The sequence below is a fragment of the Dermochelys coriacea genome, chromosome 28 (assembly GCF_009764565.3).
Source record: "Dermochelys coriacea isolate rDerCor1 chromosome 28, rDerCor1.pri.v4, whole genome shotgun sequence".
Lineage (NCBI taxonomy): Eukaryota > Metazoa > Chordata > Testudines > Dermochelyidae > Dermochelys > Dermochelys coriacea.
This window is the reverse complement of record NC_050095.1, coordinates 6,637,774-6,646,253: the sequence shown is the minus strand read 5'-3', so window position 1 is coordinate 6,646,253 and position 8,480 is coordinate 6,637,774.

Genomic DNA, 8,480 nt, shown 5'->3' with positions numbered 1-8,480 from the left:
CACCTAAGGCCTACTTCTCACCTGATTTGCCTGGAGACCTCTGGGGAGGCAGCATAAAGCATGGTGAGCTTAACTGTCAACCACAAAGATCCTTCACCTTCCTCATCAACTCTCAGTCTGGAACTGCCTGGTTCCTCGACTGCAGCTACATTGCCTACTACGCAGAAGCCCACAGGCTGAGAGTGCAGGAGAGTTCCAACCCCTTGTCATTTTAGTATCATATTGTTCATGTTTCGTTTGAACTAACTGGGAGATGTCCCGGACATCTTTATTACACTAGGGTGTGACAATGTGGCTCAGTGAGTGTATCTGAGTTATCATCTGTAAGAGCCACCCAGGAGAGGTACTAGAGAGAATCACTGACCACATCTAAACAGCCCTAAAACTCCACCCTGTGAAATCACTGAACATGTGCTCCACATTCTGTGAAAACAACTAATGAAACTCAGCTATCAGCTGTGAACTGTTCACTGAGAGCTGCTAAACAACCAGGGCTGTGTCGGTGTTGGAGGGGGAAGGGGAACGGTTAGCCACACAGGCATGAACTCTAAGGAGGAAGCTTTAATTGGGGTTGAGGTTGTAGGCAGATCTGAATGATCGGTTTCAGTATTGAAATAGTCCATTGGCACAGTGTGGCTTGCACTGCCTGAGTGAAGTTCTCTGACTGGGCTTGGGGGTTCACCCAGGCCCATTAGGGCTTGTGTCACCCCCTGCCCTGTGACCCTGGGTGATTCTGTGCTGTGCGGCTTTAGCTCAAAGCCCTGGCAACCAGCAGCTTGCTCATGGCACAGTGGCCTCACCCTGGCTGCCACCAGCTGGTTACTCCTCGCAGGGTGACAGCAGTAGCTCTTCCAGTCCTGAGTCTCCTGAAACCCATCTCCCTGCAGTGTCCGGTTCCTGGCACTGGATCCTCACTGGAGGCAGTGAACACAACACCTTCTAAGAGACAGAGCATGCCCATACCTGCTCAATCAGATGAGGATTTTGCCCTTCAGTTTAATATTCAGCAATGAGATTATTCTGCAGTAAAATAAGTGAGTTTATTATCAGAGAACAGAGATGTAAGTGATAGTAAGAACACAAGGCATAGATGTGGTTACAAGTAAAACAAAGCAGATCGAGGTTTTTTGGGAACTAAAACTTGCATTCAGCAATTTTCTCTCTTTGTTTAAGCTGGTGTCTCACTAAAATTAAGTATCCAGCAACTCTTGTCAACTCAGCCAGACCAGCTGAGAGTCTGGTCAGGCTAAGAGGACCCAGCTTTGAGAGGTTCCAAGGGTGCTGCTGTACCCTACCATTCCTTCAGTGATGGATGACAAATGGTTTTATTGCCTCTGCTTATATCTTCCCAAAGTTTGTTGGCGCTGTTTCATGAAGCTGCAAGGCTTCCTGGGCTGCAGGGTCCATTCCACAGGGTGATCCATAAACAGCCTTCCCCCAGCTCATTCAGCGGGATGGCTTTGTTTCCTCTCCTGTAGATTTACTTTTCATTGTCCTCTGCCATGTTACCTGGCTCAGTATACATAGGAGTCACAGGAAGATGAGCACTACACCATTCCTTTGTCAAGGCAGGCTGGGTCTGTGCACTGCTTGCAAAACACATTTTACTAACATTTCCAGCACCCATCTATAACTCGGTATACACTGCCCGTACGTACATCTGACAGGAGCGTGGAGGGGAGCAAGCAAGGGGGAGAGTGGGAGTGAGTGACCGGGGAGGGGGACGGGTGGCAAGTAAGTGATGGGTGGGAGGGCCTGTAGTGTCCAGTTTTAAGAAATTTGAAAGTTGGCAACCCTAGGCGAACAAAAGCTTGAACCACCCCTGAAATAAGCAGTTAAACCACCTGATTGCATGCTGTATTACTGTACTTTAAAAGTACGTTAAGTATGGTATTTTATGAATGCTTGTAATGTTTGGAATTTCATGGTTTACCTAAGCAAACAAAAAAGAGACAGAGAAAGTTTATTTAAAAGCAAACTTGGAACTGAGGCCATATCTACATTACAAAGTTTTGTCAATGCAAGTTACATGGGCCTACAGCTGCTGCAGTTAGTATATCACTTGTGCAGGTGCATACTTGGCTCCTTGCATTGGTGCAGCACGTTTGTAACAGGAGTGCTTGTATTGAGGCATAGTATGGTGCACCATGGGTAAGTATCTCAGTATGCACCTCACCACCATCCAGAGCACTGTCTTTTGGGTAGTTTTGGCAATGCATGATGGGGGGATGGGATCAACTTCTCATAATGCAATGTTTTCCATCCCATAATCTCTCTCTACCTAAATTCCATGCCTATTTTCAGTTTCCCGTGAACCTGTGTGGGACTTGTCACTGTCTGCCATCTCTTGACAGAATCTGGGAGCACTCAGCTTTGCCCTATTGGCATGAGCATTCTCATGATCCTCCAGTATTTGCAGACCCGCAAGAAGATCTCCGGGAAATGTGACAATATCCTGTGGTCAGTTTGCTATGGGACATAGTGTGAACCCATTCAAGTTTGTTGATGTTATTCACAGAGCAGCTGCCAATGATGGAGCACCACTTCTGGGCCTGAGAAATGAGTACGGACTGGTGGGATAGCATTGTAATGCAAATTGCAGTAGCTACAGAACATTCAGATGTGCAAAGCCACATTCCTGGATCTGTGTGGTCAGCTCACCACAGCCATCTAATGCAGAAACACTAAATTGAGAACTGCACTGACAGTGCAAAATGAATGGCGATTACACTGGAAACTTGCAATGCCAGCTTCCTAGCTGTCAGGGGGAAATTATTTTGGAGTGTGAAAATTCACTGTGGGGGCCATTGTCATGCAAGTCTGCAGGACCTTTAGTTGTTTCTTACTACGCAAGACTGACTCTCAGCATAGTGGATATCTTTTCAGCTAAGTGGTTCCCAAACTGTAGTGTAGCAACAGACATGCTGTCCCCAGAGCACTGTCCCAGAATGATGTTTGCTTTTTTTTTTTTTTTTTTGCAAGAGTGTTACCCTGTTAGCTCATATTTAGCTTGTGGTCCACTATTACCCCTAGATCCCTTTCCCCAATACTCCTTCATAGGCAGTCACTTCCCATTTTGAATGTGTGCAGCTGATTTTTTTTTCTGCGTGGTCTACTTTGCATGTGTCCTTATTGAATTTCATCCTATTTACTTCAGACCATTTCTCTGGTTTGTCCATTTTGAATTTTAGTCCTATCCTCCAAAGCACTTGCAACCCCTCCCAGTGTGGTATAAATCCGCAAACTTTATAAAGGTACTCTCTATGCCATTATAGAATCATAGAATCATAGAATATCAGGGTTGGAAGGGACCCCAGAAGGTCATCTAGTCCAACCCCCTGCTCAAAGCAGGACCAAGTCCCAGTTAAATCATCCCAGCTAGGGCTTTGTCAAGCCTGACCTTAAAAACCTCTAAGGAAGGAGATTCTACCACCTCCCTAGGTAACGCATTCCAGTGTTTCACCACCCTCTTAGTGAAAAAGTTTTTCCTAATATCCAATCTAAACCTCCCCCATTGCAACTTGAGACCATTACTCCTCGTTCTGTCATCTGCTACCATTGAGAACAGTCTAGAGCCATCCTCTTTGAAACCCCCTTTCAGGTAGTTGAAAGCAGCTATCAAATCCCCCCTCATTCTTCTCTTCTGCAGACTAAACAATCCCAGCTCCCTGAGCCTCTCATAGAATCATAGAATCATAGAATATCAGGGTTGGAAGGGACCCCAGAAGGTCATCTAGTCCAACCCCCTGCTCAAAGCAGGACCAAGTCCCAGTTAAATCATCCCAGCTAGGTCTTTGTCAAGCCTGACCTTAAAAACCTCTAAGGAAGGAGATTCTACCACCTCCCTAGGTAACGCATTCCAGTGTTTCACCACCCTCTTAGTGAAAAAGTTTTTCCTAATATCCAATCTAAACCTCCCCCATTGCAACTTGAGACCATTACTCCTCGTTCTGTCATCTGCTACCATTGAGAACAGTCTAGAGCCATCCTCTTTGAAACCCCCTTTCAGGTAGTTGAAAGCAGCTATCAAATCCCCCCTCATTCTTCTCTTCTGCAGACTAAACAATCCCAGCTCCCTCAGCCTCTCCTCATAAGTCATGTGCTCTAGACCCCTAATCATTTTCGTTGCCCTTCGTTGTACTCTTTCCAATTTATCCACATCCTTCCTGTAGTGTGGGGCCCAAAACTGGACACAGTACTCCAGATGAGGCCTCACCAGTGTCGAATAGAGGGGAACGATCACGTCCCTCGATCTGCTCGCTATGCCCCTACTTATACAACCCAAAATGCCATTGGCCTTCTTGGCAACAAGGGCACACTGCTGACTCATATCCAGCTTCTCGTCCACTGTCACCCCTAGGTCCTTTTCCGCAGAACTGCTGCCGAGCCATTCGGTCCCTAGTCTGTAGCGGTGCATTGGATTCTTCCATCCTAAGTGCAGGACCCTGCATTTATCCTTATTGAACCTCATTAGATTTCTTTTGGCCCAATCCTCCAATTTGTCTAGGTCCTTCTGTATCCTATCCCTCCCCTCCAGCGTATCTACCACTCCTCCCAGTTTAGTATCATCCGCAAATTTGCTGAGAGTGCAATCCACACCATCCTCCAGATCATTTATGAAGATATTGAACAAAACGGGCCCCAGGACCGACCCCTGGGGCACTCCACTTGACACCGGCTGCCAACTAGACATGGAGCCATTGATCACTACCCGTTGAGCCCGACAATCTAGCCAGCTTTCTACCCACCTTATAGTGCATTCATCCAGCCCATACTTCCTTAACTTGCTGACAAGAATGCTGTGGGAGACCGTGTCAAAAGCTTTGCTAAAGTCAAGAAACAATACATCCACTGCTTTCCCTTCATCCACAGAACCAGTAATCTCATCATAAAAGGCGAGTAGATTAGTCAGGCATGACCTTCCCTTGGTGAATCCATGCTGACTGTTCCTGATCACTTTCCTCTCCTCTAAGTGCTTCAGGATTGATTCTTTGAGGACCTGCTCCATGATTTTTCCAGGGACTGAGGTGAGGCTGACCGGCCTGTAGTTCCCAGGATCCTCCTTCTTCCCTTTTTTAAAGATGGGCACTACATTAGCCTTTTTCCAGTCATCCGGGACTTCCCCCGTTCGCCACGAGTTTTCAAAGATAATGGCCAAGGGCTCTGCAATCACAGCCGCCAATTCCTTCAGCACTCTCGGATGCAATTCGTCCGGCCCCATGGACTTGTGCACGTCCAGCTTTTCTAAATAGTCCCTAACCACCTCTATCTCTACAGAGGGCTGGCCATCTCTTCCCCATTTTGTGTTGCCCAGCACAGCAGTCTGGGAGCTGACCTTGTTAGTGAAAACAGAGGCAAAAAAAGCATTGAGTACATTAGCTTTTTCCACATCCTCTGTCACTAGCTTGCCTCCCTCATTCAGTAAGGGGCCCACACTTTCCTTGGCTTTCTTCTTGTTGCCAACATACCTGAAGAAACCCTTCTTGTTACTCTTGACATCTCTTGCTAGCTGCAGCTCCAGGTGCGATTTGGCCCTCCTGATATCTTTCCTACATGCCCGAGCAATATTTTATACTCTTCCCTGGTCATATGTCCAAGCTTCCACTTCTTGTAAGCTTCTTTTTTATGTTTAAGATCCGCTAGGATTTCACCATTAAGCCAAGCTGGTCGCCTGCCATATTTACTATTCTTTCGACTCATCGGGATGGTTTGTCCCTGTAACCTCAACAGGGATTCCTTGAAATACAGCCAGCTCTCCTGGACTCCCTTCCCTTTCATGTTAGTCCCCCAGGGGATCCTGGCCATCTGTTCCCTGAGGGAGTCAAAGTCTGCTTTCCTGAAGTCCAGGGTCCGTATCCTGCTGCTTACCTTTCTTCCCTGCGTCAGGATCCTGAACTCAACCAACTCATGGTCACTGCCTCCCAGATTCCCATCCACTTTTGCTTCCCCCACTAATTCTACCCGGTTTGTGAGCAGCAGGTCAAGAAAAGCGCTCCCCCTAGTTGGCTCCCCTAGCACTTGCACCAGGAAATTGTCCCCTACGCTTTCCAAAAACTTCCTGGATTGTCTATGCACCGCTGTATTGCTCTCCCAGCAGATATCAGGAAAATTAAAGTCACCCATGAGAATCAGGGCATGCGATCTAGTAGCTTCCGTGAGTTGCCGGAAGAAAGCCTCATCCACCTCATCCCCCTGGTCTGGTGGTCTATAGCAGACTCCCACCATGACATCACTCTTGTTGCACACACTTCTAAACTTAATCCAGAGACACTCAGGTTTTTCCACAGTTTCGTACCGGAGCTCTGAGCAGTCATACTGCTCCCTTACATACAGTGCTACTCCCCCACCTTTTCTGCCCTGCCTGTCCTTCCTGAACAGTTTATAACCATCCATGACTGTACTCCAGTCATGTGAGTTATCCCACCAAGTCTCTGTTATTCCAATCACGTCATAATTCCTTGACATCACCAGGACCTCCAGTTCTCCCTGCTTGTTTCCAAGGCTTTGTGCATTTGTATATAAGCACTTGAGATAACCTGTTGATCGCCCCTCATTCCCAGTATGAGGCAGGAGCCCTCCCCTCACAGACCTTCCTGCCTGTGCTTCCTCCCGGTATCCCGCTTTCCCACTTACCTCAGGGCTTTGGTCTCCTTCCCCCGGTGAACCTAGTTTAAAGCCCTCCTCACTAGGTTAGCCAGCCTGCTGGCAAAGATGTTCTTCCCTCTCTTCGTAAGATGGAGCCCGTCTCTGCCCAGCACTCCTCCTTCATGGAACACCATCCCATGGTCAAAGAATCCAAAGCCTTCTCTCCGACACCACCTGCGTAGCCATTCGTTGACCTCCACGATTCGACGGTCCCTACCCAGGCCTTTTCCTTCCACGGGGAGGATGGACGAGAACACCACTTGCGCCTCCAACTCCTTTATCCTTCTTCCCAGAGCCACATAGTCCGCAGTGATCCGCTCAAGGTCATTCTTGGCAGTATCATTGGTGCCCACGTGGAGAAGCAGGAAGGGGTAGCGATCCGAGGGCTTGATGAGTCTCGGCAGTCTCTCCGTCACATCACGAATCTTAGCCCCTGGCAAGCAGCAGACTTCTCGGTTTTCCCGGTCAGGGCGGCAGATAGATGACTCAGTCCCCCGGAGGAGAGAGTCCCCGACCACCACCACCCGCCTTCTCCTCTTGGGAGTGGTGGTCGTGGAACCCCCAACCTCAGGACATCGCATCTCATGCCTCCCAACCAGCGGAGTCTCCTTCTGCTTTCTCCCCCCAGACATATCATCTGGTCCACTCTCCGCATTGGTACCTGTGGAGAGAACATGAAAGCGGTTAGTTACCTGTGTCTGTGTTACTGGAACCCGGACATTCCGCTTACCTCTTCTGGAGGTCACATGTTGCCAAGCTTCTTCACTGGCCTCTTGGCTCCTCTGTGCAACCTGCTCTACATCTTTAGAGCTTTGTGCCCCTAGAAGGCTATCCTGAGTTTGGTCCAGAAAATCCTCAGTCTCTCGTATACAACGCAGGGTCGTTACCTGTTGCTCCAGACCTTCAATCTTCTCTTCCAATATGGAGACCAGCTTGCACTTTGTACAGACAAAGTCGCTTCTGTCCTGTGGAAGAAAGACAAACATGGCACATCCAGTGCAGGTCACAACAGCTGAATTCCCCCCTTCCATATCACCTACCTACTACAGAGCTTCCTCAGAGACGTTGGCAAGATGTAAGCCTCACTGGGCTCACTCCAGGCGAACTCCCAGGCAAACTCCTGCTGTGAGCTGCTCTGCTGTCCCCGCTGCTCCGCTGCCGCTCAGCTGGTTCGCGAGGCTCCGGCTATTTTTAAACAGCCAGGCTTCCCTGACGCAAACACACAGACACCCTAATGCCCGCCCCCTGCAGGCTAGCAGCCAATCAGACACTCACTCAGGCTCCCTCCCAGCAAACACACGCTCGGATACTTCCTCAGCAAGCAAACACACACACTCGGATACTTACCAGTCCCAGGCAAACTCCTGCTGTGAGCTGCTCTGCTGTCCCGCTGCTCCGCTGGTTCGCTGCCGCTCAGCTGGTTCGCGAGGCTCCGGCTATTTTTAAACAGCCAGGCTTCCCTGACGCAAACACACAGACACCCTAATGCCCGCCCCCTGCAGGCTAGCAGCCAATCAGACACTCACTCAGGCTCCCTCCCAGCAAACACACGCTCGGATACTTCCTCAGCAAGCAAACACACACACTCGGATACTTACCAGTCCCAGGCAAACTCCTGCTGTGAGCTGCTCTGCTGTCCCCGCTGCTCCGCTGGTTCGCTGCCGCTCCTCATAAGTCATGTGCTCTAGACCCCTAATCATTTTCGTTGCCCTTCGTTGTACTCTTTCCAATTTATCCACATCCTTCCTGTAGTGTGGGGCCCAAAACTGGACACAGTACTCCAGATGAGGCCTCACCAGTGTCGAATAGAGGGGAACGATCACGTCCCTCGATCT